The sequence below is a fragment of the Leopardus geoffroyi genome, chromosome A1 (genome assembly GCF_018350155.1).
Source record: "Leopardus geoffroyi isolate Oge1 chromosome A1, O.geoffroyi_Oge1_pat1.0, whole genome shotgun sequence".
Lineage (NCBI taxonomy): Eukaryota > Metazoa > Chordata > Mammalia > Carnivora > Felidae > Leopardus > Leopardus geoffroyi.
Genome location: NC_059326.1, coordinates 135,644,080 through 135,665,092, shown reverse-complemented (window position 1 = coordinate 135,665,092; position 21,013 = coordinate 135,644,080). Strand labels below are relative to the sequence as shown.

Genomic DNA, 21,013 nt, shown 5'->3' with positions numbered 1-21,013 from the left:
CTTAGGCACCGCCTACACGGGTGACGGGATCGGATCGTTTCTCGGGATCAGCAACTCGTATTGACGCTGCCATCGCGCTTACCTGTCCCTGCAGCGCCACCTCTGTGCCGTCAGGAATACAGCCGATTCTTGTAGCACCGCGGAAGAAGGCATAGAAAATGGACAATGTGTGATCAAATACAATACAGTATCTTTTAAAATTTGGCTGCTAGACTATGCTACTTAATCCTGGTACATCAGTAAATCTTGGGGTAGGGAGGACCAGGCCTTATTAGGGTTTTTTTTTTTTTTTTTTTTTTCTGTTGCTAAAAATTTAGGAACGTGAGCTCTTGTGTCTGTCAGTTTCAATTGTAACTCTGCCACTTAATAATTGGTCACTTGGCCTTTCTGTATCTCAATTTTCTTATTTGTAAAATAGGGATAGAAATATGTATGTCATAGGGTTGTTGGGAAGATTATATGTTATGTGAAAATGTCTAGAACATTTTGAAAGGTACATAGTAATCAGTGAATGTTAACTGTTATTATTACTGATAGGGAAATTTGTGGACTGGGTTGGGAGATGGAATGGAATTTGGAGCGGTTTACAATACTGTACTTAATTTGAATATACATAAAGAGTCTTAATAACCTATAAAAGATTGAGAAATCACTGTCTGTGCCTGCTCTGGCTTCATAATCTATTGTGGAAATATTTAGCAGTTTGCGAGCAAGGCCTGGTTCACCACAGTAAAGGTTAAAGGCACAAATGCTAAGGTTTCCCAAATAAGGGTGATATGATTATACCTAGAAAAGACTCACTGATAGACAGAACTTGACCTGAAACTTGGATAAGATTTTAGATATGGGAGGAAAGCACTGTGGGATGACACATCCCATGTATAGAATACACAAGAATGCATGACTTAAAAATTTTTTTTTTCAATGTTTATTTTTGAGAGAGATTGCACACACAGTGCCAGCGGGAGAGGGACAGAGAGAGGGAGATATAGAATCTGAAGCAGGCTCCAGGATCAGAGCCGTTAGCACAGAGCCCCATGCGGGCCTTGAACTCAAGAACCGCAAGATCATCACCTGAGCTGAGGTTGGACAGTTAACCTACTGAACCACCTCACTGCCCCAATGGAATGCATGACTTTAAAAGCTAAAGTGACTCCAGGGGTGCCTGGGTGGTCCAGTTGGTTAAGCATCTGACTTTGGTTTAGGTCATGATCTCATGGTTCTTGAGTTGAGCCCTGCATTGGGCTTCTGCTGTCAGCGTAGAGCCCAAATCAGATCCTTTGTCTCCCTCTTTCTCTGCCCCTCCTGCAGATACGTGCTCTCTCTTTCTCTCTCTCTCTCAAAAATAACTAATAAACACTAAAAAAAAAAAAAAGAAAGAAATTCATAAAAAAAAGCTAAAGTGACTCCAAGTGACTTTTCTGTAGCAATTTTTGTAGAATTTTTATTTTCCAATTAGAGTGGTAGTGTTAACAAGTAACTATTGTTTTTCTAGAGCAAGTTCCATTTTTTTGGAGCCCAGAAAACGAGGTAACATGACACATGTGAGCTTGAATTCACTTGATATTTCTGATTTGGTTAGAATTATGGCACTTTTCTTTTAGGCCGATATAAGGACATTTCCTACAACTGTGGAAGTTGTAGTGGAAGGACAAGTGCCTCTATGCTATTTCCCTTTGGTCACTTCTCAATCCATTTCAACCTGGCTTCTCCATCCATCAGTACCCTGAAATAGCTCTCTCATGGATATTTTTGAGCCATATATTACCTCACCCCTCTAAAGCTGTCGACATAGATGAACTCTTTTCTTGAAACATTTCTTTTTGTTGATTTTGTGAACTCCACAATGGCTGTCTCAAAGGAAGCTCAAGTTCTTTATGTTTCAAAGCCAGTGCGTGATCTTTCCCATAAACCTGATTCTCTTCTAATGTTTTCTACCTCATTGAATGGCATCATTTATTTAGCTTAGCAAACGAACAACTTAGCTATCATCTTGAACACCTCCCCTTCCTTGTGATCTATATTGAATCCATCACCAATTCATGTCATTTTTTACCTTCTCAATATTTCTTGAATCAATCTAAATTTTTCCATTTCTATTACCACCATCAAGTCTAGGCTACCATTAACTTTTGTTTCAGCCACATTAGTAACCCATTCCAATTTTTTTTAAGTAAAAAAAATATTTATTTTTGAGAGACAGAGCGAGCAAGAGAGGGGCAGAGAGAGAGGGAGACACAGAAATCCGAATCCAAGGCAGGCTCCAGGCTCTGAACTGTCAGTGCAGAGCCTGACGACGTGGGACTCAAGCTCACCTGAGCTGAAGGCCAAAGCTTAACGAACTGAGCCACCCAGACACCACAGTAACCCCTTACTCATTTTCCAAGTTCAGTCTTTTACATTATCCAATCTGTTTTCCACATTTTGTCATAATATGGTAATATTTTCCTAATGCAAATCTTATAATGAACTGCCTACCCCACTGCATTTCACCCTGCAGTCTTTCAGTGGCTTTCTGTTACTCTTAAAAAAAAATTTTTTTAATGTTTGTTTATTTTTGAGAGAGGAGAGAGGGAGAGCACAGGAGGGGCAGAGAGAGAGAGGGGACAGAGGGTCCAAAGCAGGCTATGTGCAGACAGCAGAGAGCCTGATGCAGGGCTTGAATTCATGAACTGTGAGATCATGATCTGAGCTGCAGTCAGACGCTTAACCAACTGAGCCACCCAGGCGTTCTTTCCATTACTCTTAAGGGCCTCCATTACAAACTTGAATCAATCAGGAATTCACACTGATGTCTCCAATTACAATCCAACTGTAGATGTTTCATTCCAGACTTTCCCCTTGTATTTCTGCCTCTCTTCCCTGAGAATGAGAAACATGGCTCCCATTATCCTCAATATATTGCCTTATTTTCTCAGTCTTCTTGTGTGTAACCAATCTCATGATCATGTAGGTCATCTCCTCTTTGGCACAGCCAACTCATGCTAGCCTGGGAGGGCTGAGACTTCTCCCTCCCAGCTTTTATTTTTTAATCTACATTTGACTCATTTGCACACAGTGACAAATATGGAGCTGAAACATTTTCTTTCACTTTCACTTTCCATCATCTGGAAGGAGCAAGAAAGGGAACTAAATTTTTGGAGTGGTTCTTCTAAGAACCAGGTAATCTCTTATTTAATTTTTCTTTATTAATATTTTTAAAGTTTATTTATTTATTTATTTTTGAGAGAGAGAGAGAGAGAGAGAGAGAGAGAGCCAGCATGGGCAGGGGAGGAGCAGAGAGAGAGAGAGAGAATCCCAAGCAGGCTCTACACTGTCAGTGCAGACCCCAATGTGGGGCTCAAACTCACAAACTATGAGATCATGACCTGAGCAGAAAACAAGAATCAGAGGCTTAACTGACTGAGCTGGCCAGATGCCCCTCATTTAATTTTGAGATCCTTTCAAGGTTGGCATTATTTTATGCCGCAGAGTTAAACTCAAAAGGGGTTAAGTAAATTGTCAGTTATTATATAACTAGTAAGGCAAGACTACCCCCTAGAATGGCAAAGTGCCCTTCAGTGTCAGCTGTTTTACTCCTTTCTTCCTGATCGCATGAGTGACAACTGACTCCAATGTAGTAAGAGAACCAGATGGGGAGCGCCTGTTTCATAAACCGCTTGTGGGAATCTTGATTAAAGAATATGGTGGACGTTGTCATAAGGGGCAACTTAGCACCAGCTTCCTTCCTTCCAATGACTTTTGTTGAGTGCTTACCATATTCTAGGTCCACTTTCAGGTACTTGTTGCATTTCCCAGAAGCAAACTCTGAGGTAAGAATTTGAATAAAAGTGACTTACTAGTAAATATTCCCAGGAAAAGCTGGAGAGTGGGAAGGAGAACAGGAAAGAAAGACAAGTAAGGATGTGATATCAGGACAAGTCCCACTGGGGAGCTTGGATACCGTGAAGATCACACCTCAGAGGGTCCTGATGGGGGTGAGCTGTCTTAGTGCATCTGGGCTGCTATAACAAAAGTACCATAAACTGGGTGGTTTATAAACCACACACATTTATTTCTCCTAGGTTTGGAGGCTGAGTATTCCCAGATCAAGATGCTGGCAGTGGCAGTGTTAGTATCTAGTGAAGATCCACTTCCTGGTATCACCTTTTTGCTGTGTCCTCACATGGTGGGAGAGGTGAGCTAGCTCTCTGTGTGTTTTTTATGTATTTGTTTGTTTTAATGTTTATTTTTTTATTTTTGAGAGAGAGTGTGAGTGGGGGAGGTGCAGAGAGATGGGGGGACAGAGGATCTGATATGGGCTCCATATTGACAGCAGAGAGCCCAATGTGGGGCTTGAACCCATGAACCATGAGATGTGACCTGAGCCAAAGTCGGATGCTCAACTGACAGCCACCCAGGTGTCCCATCTATGTGTTTTTTTTTTTTTTAAATAAAGGCACTAATCTGAATCATGAGGGCAGAGCATAATAACCTAATAACCTCCCTAAGACCCAACTCTTAATATCATCACCTTGGGGGTTAGCATTTCAATATATGAATCTTGGGGGAATACAAACATTCAGACCATAATGCAAGGGAATTGGGATATTTTGGGAGTTCTCTGACAATGAGAGGATGGTACCGGTTGTTAGGAGTGCTCCTTGCATGTGTAATAACGGGAAAGGGATCCAAGGGCATATAGGCAAAGGCCTTACTGACAGTATCCACTATAAGATTACACATATTTTGGTCATTTTCCACGTGCTGTGTTCTACCGTCCCAATGTTGAAACCAGAAAACTCATAGCCTAGACTTCCTTGAAGCGAGGGTTCTGGTATATGACCTGGGTCTCATCAGTCAGACATATTCAAGTGTGACTTAACTTCAGCTGAGAAAGCAGCAAGTGGGGACACTTTTTTTCTTCTCTGGAGGAGGCATTTAGTACTTTGAAAGCATCAATGGCAGAACTTCTGGTGTCCATTCCTAGGGGTCACTGGTGCCAAGCGGCAGTGACCGTGGTGTTGTTGGCCGAGTGAGCCCCTGGTGTGGTTGGACCTTGCTTCTGGTTGCCCAGTGGCAGAGCCTGGCTCTCTGGTCCTACAAAAGTTCCGTGAATTACCCAATATCCCTTGATACATTCCTGCATGAACTAGTCAGACTGGAGGTGGTGGTTTGCAATTAAGAACACTGAATGGTACGGCTGATATAGTACCAAACCCTGACTAACAATACACTGCACATAGATTTTGTTAAGTGCTTTTTACTTTAGACCAAGAAACAGTACCATGCTTCTAAAAATCAACTCCTAATATGTTGCACCTTAGTGGAGAAAGCTTCCCCAAACCCACACAAGGACTTTATCTGATGCCAAACATATTTTTATCCTCTATTTGATATCAGAAAAGGAAAGTAAGACAATGTTCAGTAATTCCATATCTGTCCTGACCAGGGTAGGAAGCAGGTTGGAGTTGGAATTCTCAGAGGTATTGATATCGATATTCTCAGAGATAACGGGCTCCACACTACCATTGCAAAGCTATACAGGGAAGTAGTGTGTTGTTTTAAGGATTTGAGTTCTTAGCAGTTAGGGACTCTGGGTAATGTTTTTAGCAGACATTAAATGTGGGCAGTTAAAAATGAAAAACACTATCTACAGGAGTGACGAGGAGGATGCAAATGAGGAGATGGAGAGATATAGTTCATATTTGCACATTTTCAACTAGCAGATCAGAATTTTATTGTGAATCTTGAAGTTTCATTCAAGAATTCATTCACTAATTATGCCCCATGTGTTTCAGGAATTTATCCTTCCATTTATCCATTCATCCACCCAGCTGTCAAAAAGGAAATATTTAATGAAGGCCTACTATGTGCCAGTACCACTTATATTCCAAAGTGGAGGAAAACACAGTATTATCTTTCTTCTCAAACTGATGAGAAACTCAGCTGATAGCAACACACTTTGGGGGAAAACAAACTGAAAAGAATCTTGCCGAAAGACAATTCTGTATAGGCCTTTTTTGTTTCTGCGTGTCTTTTCAGCAAAGGCATTGACAGCCTTTGTTAGAGACTATGTTTTCAAGGATGTTTGTATAGCAAACAGCCTTGGAAGGTAGAGGTAATAACTCCTTTTGGGGCAGAGGGAAGATTTATTGCTGATCAGGATAAAAAAGGTAAAGGCTCACTCTAAGACAAGGGTTGGGGAGTTGGCTAGCAGACTCTTTAAAAAAGACTGGAATTTCCTAAACTTTCAGTTGCATGCTTAGCAACTACTTAAGGTGTGAGGCATCACCCTCATGGGATTTGAAGGTGCGGGAGGCAAGACAAAGTGATGCAAACGTGAGGTTCATGTTACCTGTGTGGTTAACAAAGTCCTTTGTCTCTGATCCAGGAGTCTTGGTCAGACTTCTGCTGGCTTCAGGAAACCGTGGCAGGCTAATTGTGTTTGCAAGCACAGTAACATCTTAGTCCCTTCATGGTTCTTGCCACATCTTCCCCCCACCAAAATTTTACTTATCATTTAATTAGAAAAATTCATAGTACACTATCATGAGGGGTGTGGGTATTCAGGGGTCTTGAGGTATTCAGACTGGAAAGAGAGAAGTAAAGATGTTGGTATTTATAGATGACATGATCTTACATGCAGAAAATATGAGGAACCCACTAAAAAAATTGGTAGAAATAAACAAGTTGAGCAAGGCTACAGGATGCAAGATCAATAAACAAAAATAAATTTCATTTCTATACATTTTTTAAAAGTTTATTTATTTTGAGAGAGAGAGAGAGAGAGAGAGAGAGAGAGAGAGAGAGAGAGAATGAGTTGAGGAGGGGCAGAGAAAGAAGGAGAGAGAGAATCCCAAGCAGGCTCTACACTGTCAGTGCACAGTCCAACACAGTGCTCCATATCAAGAACAGTGAGATCCTGACCAGAAAAGAAATCAAGAGTTAGACACCTAACTGACTGAGCCACCCATGTGCCCATTTCTAAACGTTTGTAATGAACAATCCAAAAATGAAATTAGGAAAACAATTCAACAATTCCGTTTATAATAGCATCAAAAGAATAAAATACTTAGGAATCAATTTAACCAAAGGAGGTATAAAATATATATTTTGAAAATTGTGAATCATGTTGAAAACAATTAAAGAAAACCTAAGTTGGGATGCCTGGGTAGCTCAGTGGGTTAAGCAGCCAACTCTTTCTTTTTTTTTTTTTTTTTTTTTAAGGTTTATTTTTATTTTTGGGAGAGAGAAAGAGAGAGAGGCAGAGCATGAGTGGGGGAGAAAGAGAGGGAGACACAGAATCTGAAGCAGGCTCCAGGCTCTGAGCTCTGAGCACAGAGGCTGATGTGGGGCTCAAACTCATGAACTGTGAGATCATGACTTGAGCTGAAGTCGGATGCTTAACCCACTGAGCCATGCAGGCGCCCCAGCAGCCAACTCTTGATTTCAATTTAGGTCATGATCTCACAGTTCATGGGTTTGAGCCCCACATCGAGGTCTGTGCTTACAGTGCAGACCCCGCTTTGGATCCTCTGTCTCCCTCTCTCTGCCCCTCCCCTACTTGTGCTCTCTCTGTTCTCTCTCTCTCAAAAATAAATGTTACAAAATTTTTTAAAGAGAACATAAATAAATGGAAAGGTGTCCATGTTCATGTTTAATATTATTGAAGTGGGCATATTCCCCAAATTGATTTACAGATTCAATACAATCTCTGTAAAAATTCTAGCTGGATTTTTGAAGAAATTGAGAAGCTAATGTTAAAATTTAGATGGAAATTCAAGGAACCTAAAATAGCCAAAATAATATAGAAAAAGAACAAAGTTGGAGGACTCACATTTTCCAATTTCAAAATGTACTACAAAAATACAATAATCAAAATTATGTGGCACTGGCATAAGAATAGATATATAAATCAAAGAAGTAGAATTGAGAGTCTAAGAAGAAACCCTCACAGGTAACACTCAATTGATTTCAACAAGGGTGCCAAGAGAACTCATTGGAGGTTGAATGATCTTCCCAACAAATGGTGTTGGGACCACTGGATATTCATAAGCAAAAAAATGAATCTGAATCCCTACCTCACACCTTGTACAAAAATTAATTTCAAATATTTAAAAGTCTAAATTTGAGAGCTAAAACTATAAATCTGTTAGAATAAAATATAGATATAGATCTTTATGACCTTGGATTAGGTCATGGTTTCTTGGCTATAACAATTAAAAGCACAAGCAACCAAAGAAAAAGATAAAAAGATTAAAAAAAAAAAAAAAAAAAAGAAAAAGAAAAAGATAGAGGTGCCTGGCTGACTCAGTTGGTAGAGTATCTGACTCAATCTCAGGGTCATGAATTCAAGCCCCATGTGGAGCCTACTTAAAAAAAGATGCAAAAGGAAGAGTAACTGAGACTTCATTAAAATTAAAAATTTTGTGCTTCAAAAGGGCACTATCAACAAAGTGAAAAGATAATTCACAGAATAGGAGAAAATATTTGCAACCATATGTCTGGTAAGAGTCTTATGTAGAAGCTACAACATGGATGAATCTTGAAAACATGTAAGTGAAAGAAATCAATCACAGAAGGGCACATATTGTATGATTCCATTTATATGTAATGTACACAATAAGCAAATCTATATATAATGTAGGTTAATGATTGCCTAAGGCTAGGGAGTGGTGGCTAAAGGGTAGTGTTTCTTTTGGGGGCAATAAAAAGGTTCTAATATTGATTGTGGTGATAGTTGTACAACTCTGAATATACTGAAAACCATTTAATTGTATGCTTTAAATAGGAGGATTGGATGGTAGATGAATTACATCTTTAAAAAATTAAAAAAAATTTTTTTTAGTGTTTATTTATTTTTGAGAGAGAGAGAGTGTGTGAGCCAGGGAGGGTCAGACAGAGAGGGAGACACAGAATCTGAAGCAGGCTCTGAGCTGTCAGCACAGAGCCCAATGCAGGGTTCGAACTCATGAACCATGAGATCATGACCTGAGCTGAAGTCAGATGCTCAATCAACTGAGCTACCCCAGCGCCCCTGAAAAAAATTTTTTTATGTTTATTTATTTTAAATTTTTTTTTTTCAACGTTTATTTATTTTTGGGACAGAGAGAGACAGAGCATGAACGGGGGAGGGGCAGAGAGAGAGGGAGACACAGAATCGGAAACAGGCTCCAGGCTCTGAGCCATCAGCCCAGAGCCCGACGCGGGGCTCGAACTCACCGACCGCGAGATCGTGACCTGGCTGAAGTCGGACGCTTAACCGACTGCGCCACCCAGGCGCCCCAATGTTTATTTATTTTAAAGAGAGAGAGAGAGAGAGAGAGAGTGAGAGTGGGCATGAGTGGGGGAGGGGCAGAGAGAGAAGGGGACAAGTGGGCTGTGCACTGACAGCCCCACATGGGGCTCAACTCAGAAACTGTGAGATCATGACCTGAGCCAAAGTTGGAGGCTTAACTGACAGAGTCACCCAGGTGCCCTGTGAATTACATCTTAATAAAGGTATTATTTAAAAGTTTGGAATGTATTTTTTGATACCCCAAAAATAAAAAAAAAATAAAAAAATAAAAGGGCAAGGATTTGGGGCAATTTTATTGTTAAAACTTTTTGTGTGTCATTGTTATTTAAAAAAAAATTTTTTTTAAATGTTTTATTTATTTTTGAGACAGAGAGAGACAGAGCATGAGTAGGGGAGGGGCAGAGAGAGAGGGGCACATGGAATCTGAAGCAGACTTCAGGCTCTGAGCTGTCAGCACAGAGCCTGATGTGGGGCTCAAACTCACAAACCACGAGATCATGACCTGAGCCGAAATCAGATGCTTAACCGACTGAGCCACCCAGGCACCCCGTGTCATTGCTATTTTTAAAAGATGTCTTATTTTATTAAAAAATTTTAAAAATGTTTATTTATTTTTGAGAGACAGAGAGAAAGAGAGCGCAAACAGGAGAAGGGCAGAGAGAGAAGGAGACACAGAATCTGAAGCAGGCCCCAGGCTCTGAGCTGTCAACACAGAGCCCAATGTGGGGCTCGAACTCAGGAACCACAAGATCATGCCCTGAGCCCAAGTGGGATGCTTAAATGACTGAGCCACTCAGGTGTCCCTTATTATTATTATTATTATTATTATTATTATTATTATTATTATTATTATTATTATTATTTAGAGAGAAAGAGCAAGTGGGGGAGAGGGGACAGAAGGAACGAAAGAATCTCAAGCAGGACACCTCAGGGGAGGCTGGATCCCACGACCCTGAGCCAAAATCAAGAGTCAGATGCTCAGCTGACTGAGCCGCCCAGATGCCCCAGGTGATTTGTATTGTTAAACTGAATTGTAGGAGTTCTTTATATTATGCAAATACCATTCCTTTGTTAGCCAATGTTTTGTAACATTTCTTCCAGCAAAAAAAGATAAAATATAAAAAAACCCATAAACCCAATACTAATACCCAGGTATTTTAATAAAACTTCAAAAAAATAGCTCAGCTTAGATGGGAAGGTTGTTCACAAGATCTCAGTTCTGATACATTGCATGATTGCTAATTTTAAGCAACTTTTCCCTACTACTTTTGGGTCAGGGTCAATATCTTATTTTTTTCTTTTCTTATACCTGGTAAGGTGTCTTAAAGCCAATATTTATTGAGTGATTTTTTTTTTTTTTCTGAGTTGAAATCCAGTAGTATTTTCATTTCCTGAAGAACAGGTGTGGAAAATTTTGTCCTTAGTTACAATTTCATTACAGAGAGATGATATTAGCTCTCAGTCATTGTTAATTCGCTGTGGTTTGTTTGCTATTGAATGGTCTTCAATCAGGAGTGACAGGTGCCATACATTCAAAGAAGATTATTTCAGAGGGAACCCCTTCCTTTTTGGAACTCCTTAAAACTACCTTTCTATCACTCTCTTGGGGCACTTTTAAAAAAGATTTAATTTTATTTTTTAATTCTTTTTAAAATTTTATGTTCATTTATTTTGAGAAAGAGAACACAAGCATGAGCTGGGGAGGGACAGAAAGAGGAGAGAATCCCAAGCAGGCTCCACACTGTCAGTGCAGAGCCCGATGCAGGGCTCAGTGCCATGAACCTGAAGATCATGATCTGAGCTGATATCAAGAGCTGGAGGCTTGGGGCGTCTGGGTGGCTCAAATAGTTGAATATCTGACTTTGGGTCAGGTCATGATCTCATGGTTCCTGAGTGTGAGCCCCATGTGCTTTGTGCAGATAGCTCAGATCCTGTAGCCTGCTTTGGATTCTGTGTCTCCCTCTCTCTCTCTGCCCTCCTTTGCACCCACATGCTCTGTTTCTCTCTCTCTCTCTCTCTCTCTTGCTTTCAAAAATAAATAAATAACTATTAAAAAATATAAAAAAGAGGTGGACACTTAACCATCTGAGCCACCCAGGTACCCCAAGATTTTATTTATTTTTAAGTAACCTCTATACCCAATGTGGGGCTTGAAGTCATAACTCTGAGATCAAGAGTCATCTGCTCCATCAACTGAGCTAGCCAGGCTCCCCTCTCTTGGGCACTTTGAAACACTGGTTATGTAGAATCTGTGTGGACTCTGGTTTGTCCCTACACTGTAGGCACTTTGAGGGCAAGGGTATGTCCCACTTACACTCTCCCCCACCACACCCCCAGAATGATCATCAGGGTGCCTTGCACATAGCAGAAGCAATAAACAGTTGTTGAATTCTACATAAAGTAGAAACAAAAAGTCAAAACCCAAACACACAATATAGCAAACAGACAAAAGAAAGATTAATGGGTCTTTAGTGTACACAGTTTCCTTATTTAGTAAGTGAGCTGTTCACATTTCAGACATGACTGAGACGTGAAGGCTCACTTGAAATGCCTTGCAGTTACCATGTTCTGGAACAGAGACCAGCTTCTAACACGTCAACTGTGTACCGTTGTTCTGATCAATAGAGAATGTGAAGTTATAATTTTTTGAAATTTTGCATTCCCAGGCTATACTACCCAAAAAGGTTACACTGGAGGTCCTTGAACCTGAACTAGAGGCAAAGGCAAAAACCACAGCATTATCCACTTTCAAGGAAAGTCAAAGATGGTGTAAGGAACCTGAGCCTAAATTACCTGGGTACCCATTCTCTTGTGGAAGCTGAACAAGGTTATCTAGTCATGGTCTTCATAGGGTCTCTGCCATTCATTCCAGTCCATTTAACAGGTATTTTTTTTAACACCATATGTTTTGTGTGGCTCTGTGATAAAAACTGCCCTTAGAAAAGGAAGATGAGAACTGTTTGAAACCACTAGAGGACAGTGTAATACAACAGAATCCTCCGTGAATTTGTACAGTACTTGCTGCAAAAAGCCAGCCTGGGGCAAGAAGAGCGAAGCAGGAATGACTGGGGAATGATTAGAGAAGGAAGCAGGTTTCTAGCCCGATCTATTGTCAATAAAAAATTGTGTATACTTGGGGCACCTGGATGGCTCAGTCGGCTAAGCCTTTGACCTCGGCTCAGGGCATGATCTCACGGTTTGTGAGTTCGAGCCCTGAGTCGGGCTCTGTATTGACAGCCTAGAGCCTGGAGCCTGCTTCGGATTCTGTATCTCCCTCTCTCTGCCCCTCCCCCACTCGTGCTCTGTTTCTCTTTCTATCTCAAAAATAAGTGAATGTTAAAAAAAAAAAAGAAAAAAATTGTGTATACTGTTCTGCCTAGCACCCATTTCACAGGCTGGTTATGTATGCTGTTTCCTAAAACTAGTTTATGTTTGGCTTTTTCCTGCATCTAGCAGATCTGCTGAATACCTCCTCCTTTTCAGAGGTGCTTACTTTATTCCTTTGCATGCAGCTGGATTTTGGGAGCTCACAGCCTACTTTGTTTTCATCGTAATATACTTTGATTTACTCAGAGTTAAAACCTATGAACACTTCATAACTAATTATTTAAAAATTTTTTGCTAAAGTTTATTTATTTATTTTGAGAGAAAGAGACAGAAAGAGAAAGCACAAACAGGGGAGAAGCAGAGAGAGGGAGAGACAGAATCCCAAGCAGGCTCTGCACTGCCCGTGCAGAACCCAACACAGGACTCGATCCCACAGATTGTGAGATCATGACCTGAGCCAAAAGTGAAAGTCAGAAGCTCAAATGACTGAGCCACCCAGGGACCCCCAGAAAAGTTTCTTTAAATTGATGTACATCAAACTGAATCTTAGTTTCTTGTGGAAACAAAAGTAGTGAAGGGAGGTGTCACCCTTGCTTTGGGGCTTGATTTCTTTTTATTTATTTTTCTTAATGTTTCTTAAAAATTATTTATTTTGAGAGAGAGACAGAGAGCACGAGAGGAGGAGGGACAGAGAGAGAGAGACCCAGAATCCAAAGCAGGCTTCAGGCTCTGAGCTGTCAGCACAGAGCTTAAAGTGGGGCTCGAACCCACGAACCTCAGATCACGATCTGAGCTGAAGTTGGACACTCAACCGACTGAGTCACCCAGGTACCCCTTTCTTTTTAAAGAAGTCATCCCAAAACACTATATTTGTAAAGTACTAAGCTTTCCAAATTGTTTACATTGACCAAGCAGGTCACAATAAAATACTATATATAATTACACTTCATATGCTATAATCGTACAGAAGCCTAGTCAAAGTTGTTATTGAAAGGGAGAAGAATATACCACCCCAAAATGTGCCATTTTGGCATGTGGATTATTTTGAGCTGAACGTGATCAAGACCCAACAGACTCAGGGAAAGCTTTTTACCTCTCCCTTATCTGCCTAAAGGAATTTAGAGAGGGAGCTTGTACCAGGAAGAAAGCTATAGCCAGAGATAACGTTTTACAAGGAAAAGACTAATATGCATGGCCTGGCAAACTTTTGTTTACCACACATTTGCCCTTCTGTATTCCTGTTGCTTGTCTTCCTTCCCTTTGAAGTCTCAGGCCCTTACCCCCTTTTCCTTAGCTCATGTTGGTTTGTAAGCCTCAACTGCATGACTGCCTTTCAGTCTTGTGTCATTGTGGGGCTCCAGGATACATGTAATTAAATTTGTTTTTCTCCTGTGAATCTCTTTTATGTCTATTTAACTATTAGGCCAGACAAAGAACCTAGAAAGGAAGAAGGGAAATTTTTTCTCCTCAACATTACCTTCATAATTCTGGTCTTAGTTTTATTAGAAACACGGGAAGATAAACTTCATAACAGACATAAATTGGGGAAATCTTCAGAGTCTTTTTTGAGTAGTCTTTTGGAGAGACCTAGCACCCCTCGATGTGCTCTAGTGAGAAACCAATTCTGGAGCATCTGTTAAGTTGTTTTTGCTTAATGTATGTGTTAAAGCTCGTTGCAAATTTTCTTGAAGTAAGTGTAGGCTCAAGTCGTTTTTTTTCCCCCTTAGAAACAAAAACTTTTATTCTTTCTTGAGAAGCTCTTTCATCAGCTCTGGAAGCTTCTCCTTCATTCTGGTGTTATGCTGGTGTTGGGGAGCAAGCATCCTTGTCGTCTTCAAGGTCCTTCTGGTTGGACTAAGAATCAAATTGACACAAGACAAGAGGAAATCAAATTTGATAGGGTATGTACAGGGAATCCACACAGACATGGAAATTCCAAAGATAGTCAAGCAGAATGAGGTATATATGTCATCCTGACCTAAGGAGAAAGAAGTAGGGGTCTGGGATTTCAGGGGAAAGGAATGCACTTCATAGGGCAATAAGAAGAGCAAATATTTGGTAATCAGAGGTTTGCCTTGTCAGACAGATGGGTCACTCAGATGAAATTTACCTCTGTTAATAACCCTTATTCTGGAAATAATTTAGATCCTACTATGTGGTTAAGGGAGAGGCAGAAGTTTCTCTTGAACCTGTAGGATCTCAGTTGTCTTCAGCTGAGAGTAATCTTCATGTCAGAGTGACCCATCTTGGGGCATCCTGCCTTGGTCCCTACACCAGCCACATCTGTAACTAGATGCATGAAATACAGACCGAGACCCTGGTTTGTTTCATCCTTAGGGTCACTCAACACACACTTCCATCACAGCAGTAGTGAATTTGGCTTGCGTGGACGCTTGAATGCTGAATTTGAATCTGAAATCCACAAAGTTTAAATTCTTTCATTTTTTGTAAAGCTCTGCAATTTGCCCGATAGCAGTAGATTACAAGGATCACTAGAGCACTCTCCTGTTTTATAAGCTACTTAAGGACTTAAGTATGTGCTATAAATAAAATAAGAAACTAAATAAACCTAGCAGGATCTGTAGGTCACATGCATAGCATTCCTTTGAAAGTTTTCCATTTTGTGATATGGTGGTAGAATGCGTGTTCACATACACTGATAATCTTGGAAATGCTGAGAAACCATAGGAATAATTAAGTTGGAGGACTACCTAGCCAGGTGCCACGGTTCTTTCTGTGGGACAATTCAAAGGTGTTTCTGTAAGTGCTTCTTAATTATTTCCAAATATAAAATAAATTATTTCTGTTCTCTCCAGAGAAGGACAGAAAGACTAAGTCTAGAAAGTTGGTATAAGAATTAAAACAGATGGGAAATATTGTGAGCTACGACAGCATATTCTTCAGATCACGTTATTAAAGAGAGCACTGTCGAAAAAACCACAAATAATACGAACAGACTCAATCAGATATTGGAGGCCTGTGCCTATAATTGACCAAGGCTGTTAGGACACACACTTGAAATAGGGTGTAAGAGTGCCATTTCCTTCCTTCCTTCCTTCCTTCCTTCCTTCCTTCCTTCCTTCCTTCCTTCCTTCCTTCGTGATCTCTACACCCAAACGTGGGGCTCGAACTTACAACCTCGGGATCAAGAGTCTTATGCTCTACTGACTGAGCCAGCCAGGTGCCCCAAGGGTACTATTTCTATTGAAAATCTAATCACTGAAAGAATGAATGTGGGATTTTTTTTACTGCTCAACTCATAATTTTTTGTCAGGTACACTAAACCCAGCATAAAAAAAGGCAGTCTGGAGTTTTAGGGTTTATTAATGGCATTTAGAAAAAAATATATATAGTTTGAAAAGCCCAGAGGCAAGGTATGCCAAAAATGAGCGTATCTGACAGTTTTATAGATTCCTAATGTTAGAAGTTTTCATGGAATTGTGACCTGAATGTAGGAGCAGAATTATCTGAATCTATGGAATTCATGGAGATGTTCCTTGATGAGAAGCAGATATTCCTCATGGACCTTGTAAGTTTGAAACAGAAAAGAGAAATAAAGAAACCAAAATTTATAGCTTTGATGAATAGCAAAATTTGTCAGGAAGAGCTAGATATTAATTAAGTGATTAATTTGTAAGAAGCAAAGCATAAATCTCCTTTAGCTGTGGAAAGGGAAGACAGCCAGAGACAATCATATTTGAGACCCTGGTCTGAACTTGTGCTGGAAAAAGAAGTTTTTTCTTCCGTTCTTATTTATTATTATTACTATTTAAATCAAGGGGGATAAAGCTTGTAGGACACCACACTCCCAGGAGCTTGGAAGTAAAAGGTGCGCATGATGAGGCAGGACACTTTTGAGACGTGAAGGAGCAGATGCTTTGCATTATCATTTCTTTTACTATCCAAGAGTGACAAATAGATTGAAAAGAAATGTCACAGCTGAGATATGAAATAAGGCAGATGGCCAGAGCTGAGGAGGATGACAAATTAATGCACACAAGGGCTCATGGGTCACTGGAACTATTGTAGAACTAGGTGTTCTAGGCTTCTGATTTTTGGGTTCAGGCTTCTGATTTTTTAAAACTCAGAAACATTCTAGTTATTAGGTATTACCATACATACTCTACTGTAGCCTGCAAGAATCAGGTAGATGTAGTTTGCTGCTTTATCTTATACCACAGTGCCACCTATAGGAAACTTCTAGGAACTACATGCAGAAGTTCTTAAAATCTATTGGAGACCTGTCTAAAGAATGATTAGAATCACAGGATTTTAGAGAGGATGGGACTTCAAAGGATCCAGCTTTCTACTGAAAGCTTGAGTCAATTAAAAAAAAATTTTTAACGTTTATTTTTGTATTTTTTGAGACAGAGACAGAGCACGAACGGGGGAGGGGCAGAAAGGGTGGGCCAGAATCTGAAGCAGGCTCCAGGCTCTGAACCATCAGTGTAGAGCCTGAGGCCAAGCTCGAACTCAAGAACCACGAGATCATGACCTGAGCTGAAGTTGGTCGCTTAACCGACTGAGCCACCCACTCACTTGTATAAATTATTTGATTAGTGGTTTTCCAACTTCAGTGAATGGAAACACACTCTCACCAAGCAGTTCATTCTATTCATATTTTCACATAATGCTACTTTAAAAAAAAATTTTTTAACGCTTTTTATTTATTATTGAGAGACAGAGAGACACAGAGCGTGAGCAGGGGAGGGGCAGAGAGAGGGGGAGACACAGAATCCGAAGCAGGCTCCAGACTCTGAGCTGTCAGCACAGAGCCCGACGCAGGGCTCGAACTCCCCAACCATGAGATCGTGACCTGAGCCGAAGTCGGTCGCTTAACCAACTGAGCCACCCAGGCCCCCCACATAATGCTACTTTTGACTCTGTGGTTCCCCACTCCCTTCTGCAGTACCTGGGCCTCCTAGTCCCAGGCCTTTTCAAGGTTGTTTGACATGAATTTGCTTCATTCTCAGTGTATCCCTCTTTGCAGGCACTTCATTGGTGGGTTCTGCCAATTCAGTTCCTTTGCTTTTCATGTTTCAAATTACTGCCTATATCTCCTGTCCTCTTCTTCTCCTCACTCCTTTTTGTGCTTGTGGATTTATGCTTTTATTAAAAAACATTCATTTACTGTTGTTTTGGTAGTTTTTTTTAAAAATATTTATTTATTTTTGAGACAGAGCATGAATGGGGGAGGGACAGAGAGAGGGAGACGCAGAATCTGAAGCAGGCTCCAGGCTCCGAGCTGTCAGCACAGAGCCTGATGCAGGGCTCAAACTCACGGACTGTGAGATCATGACCTGAGCTGGAGTCGGAGGCTTAACTGACTGAGCCACCCAGGTGCCCCTGTTTTGGTAGGTTTTTAAAAAAGAGTTTATTTAATTTTATTTTTTAAAGTGTATTTACTTATTTTGAGAGAAAGAGAGCACAAGCCAGGGGGGCGGGCAGGGAGAGAGAGAGAGAAAGGGAGAGAGAGAGAGAAATAGAGAGAGAGAGAGAATCCCAAGCAGGCTCTGGCTGTTTCCTGACTCAGGGCTGTATCTCAGGGACCCGGAAATCATGACTTGAGCTGAAATCAAGAGTTGGACACTTAACTGACTGAGCCACCTAGGCGCCCCAAAGATTTTATTTTATTTTTTAAATGTTTATTTATTAAGTTTGAGAGAGAAAGAGGGAGAGAGATAGAGAGATAGAGAGAACAGGTGGGAGAGGGACAGGGAGAGGGAGAGTGAGAATCCCAAGCAGGCTCCTCACTGTCAGCGCAGATCCCGAGGCGGGGCTCAATCTCCCAACTGTGAGCTCATGACCTGAGACAAAATCTGGAGTTGGATGCTTACCTGACTGAACCACCCAGGCGCCTCCCAAAGATTTTAAGTAATCTCTACACCCAACGTGGGGCTCGAACCTACAACCCCAACATCAAGAGTCACATGCTCTACTGACTGAGCCAGCCAGCCACCCCTGTTTTGGTAGGTTTTGGGAAAGAGAAGAAATAAAAGCAAGAGGTAAAACCCCTCATGTTTGATCTGAAGCATAGTCATGTTTTTCTGACTCTTATGCATTAAAAAAATGTAAGTGTAGTGTTTTACGTTTATTTCAAAGTTTTCATTGTTAAATCTAGCTTGTTTTTATGGCCATTGAATCTTCACTCTGCCATTCAATATATTGGCTACCTCTCCCAGTCATCAAGGCAGAGGAAAAGCAAGCTGGCTATACACTCAGCTACCTACTCAATGAACAGGATGAGGCTGAAGACAGAGTCTAGGGACTCTGGGTTGCCATGGATTCATCATTAGCATCTATCTTTGTGGTTATCTGGACCACACTCCTCCATCTTGTTCACAGGTGGATGTCTCTGTCAAACACTGAGCTAAAATGCTGAAGCACAGCCTTGACAGCTTTCTCTGATTTACCAGTCTGGCAGAGTTTAAAAAAAAAAAAAAAAAAAGGAAGGGAAGTGCTGTTAATTCATTAAATTCTGACTTGTCCTTCCTGACTCCTGGGCATGTTTAAGTGCTTCCGGTCCTCCTCTCTGTGTTCAAAGTGATGTTCAATAGCCTGAGAACTGCATTGTCCATTGTTGCCCCATTTTCTAAGATGCGTCAGAGATAATGAACAGCAGCTCATTTTATCACCACGTTCTTCTAGTAGTAGACTGGGATGTAGTTTGTTGGGGATAGGAGGTTTGCACTGATGTCGTGAACCCAAGTGCTCTCTTATACTCTGTCCATCAGTTTGGGTTTTTAGGTCTCTCATCTGAATGCTTGTTGTTACTATTTTCTGTCCAATAATCCTTCTCCTTGTTAGAGATGAAAGGTGGAAAATAGATCAAGCGTTCCACAAATTATGTATCTGGCCCTGCGGTTAAGCTTTTTGCTCCTATATAATTTCAAATTGTCATCATTAACATTTAAAAGTTTATAGTAGAGGCACCTGGCTGGCTCAGTTGGTAGAGCGTGTGACTCTTCATCTTGGGGTTGTGAGTTTGAGCCCCACAGTGTGTGCAGAGATTACTTAAAAATAAAAAATACATATGGAGTGCCTGGGTGGCTCAGTCAGTTAAGCATCTGACTCACCTCAAGTCATGATCTTGTGGTTCGTGGGTTCAAGCCCACGTTGGGCTCTGTGCCGACAGCTCAGAGCCTGGAGCCTGCTTCGGATTCTGTGTCTCCCTCTCTCTCTCTGCCCCTCCCCTACTCGTGCTCTGTCTCTCTTTCACTCCCAAAAATAAATAAACATTCAGAAATTTAAAAAAATATGTAAAACGTTTATAGTAGACCACTAGAATTTTCAGGGAATTGTGAGTTAGTCAACATTTTTGGTATTTAGCAAATTGATTTAAAATTGGGTGGCACCTGGATGGCTCAGTTGGTTAAGTGTCTGACTTTGGCTCAGGTCATGATCTCATGGTTTGTGCGTTTGAGCTGACAGCTCAGAGCCTGGAGCCTGCTTCGGATTCTGTGTTTCCCTCTCTCTCTGTCCTTCTCCCACTCATGCTCTGTCTCTCTGTCTCTCAAAAATAAATAGACACTAAAAAAATTGTAAAATTGGAAGTTACTGTGAGGTGATAGAAAACATATATTAGTCTCTACACCTGGTTCCTGGCCCACAGCTCCTAAGCCCTTTGTGATTTCCTAAATGATAAGTGTGTTAGGAGCATCTCTTGTTCTAGTATTTGTCTTTGATCCCAGTTCCTGAAACAGGGTACTAAATCCCTTGGCATTTCCTGGGTGATAGGAGTGTCTTTTGTTCTAATGAAGCTCCTGGATGGATCCTGGATGGGAACTGGTCACTAGAAAGACCACCCCCTGATTAGAAGCTTGGAGTTTTTAGCCTTACCCCCTATTCTCCTGAGATGGGAAAGGGACTAGAAATAGAGTTAATAATTAATCATGCCTATGTGAGAAAGCCTCCATAAAAATCCCAACCATATGGGATTTGGGGAGCTTCCAGGTGAGAGAACACATCCACAATGGGAGGGTGACACACCCCAGGTCCATGGGGACAGAAGCCCCTGTGCTTGGGACCTTCCCAGGCCTCCCCCATGTATCTCATCTGGCTGTTCATCTGTATCCTTTATCATAGTCTTTAACAAACTGGTAAATATAAGTGTTTCTCTGCGTTCTGCGAGCCATTCTAGCAAAGAATCAAATCCAAGGGGGAGAAGGTCATGGGACCCTCCAGCTTGTAATCCAAGTGAGACAGAGGTTTGGGTAATGTGGCAACCATCTATCTGCAATTGGCATCTGAAATGCGGAGCAGTCTTAGGGTACTGAGCCCCTCACCTGTGGGATCTGATGCAGTCTTCAGTAAGGTAGTGTCATAATTGAGTTAAATTGTAGGACACCCTTGGGTTCTGGTTCTTTGGAATGTTCTCTCTCAGCCCCCTACCTCATCAGGGTTTGG

General features: G+C 41.0%; 1 long non-coding RNA gene across 1 annotated transcript; it reads left to right on the top strand.

Moving 5' to 3' along the window:
• The first annotated feature begins 54 nt into the window (after window positions 1–54).
• On the top strand, window positions 55–4,198 carry LOC123580794. Its single transcript, XR_006703458.1, has 3 exons — window positions 55–167; window positions 3,059–3,162; window positions 4,065–4,198. It is a non-coding gene; the product is annotated as an uncharacterized LOC123580794 (long non-coding RNA).
• Window positions 4,199–21,013: the final 16,815 nt, after the last annotated feature.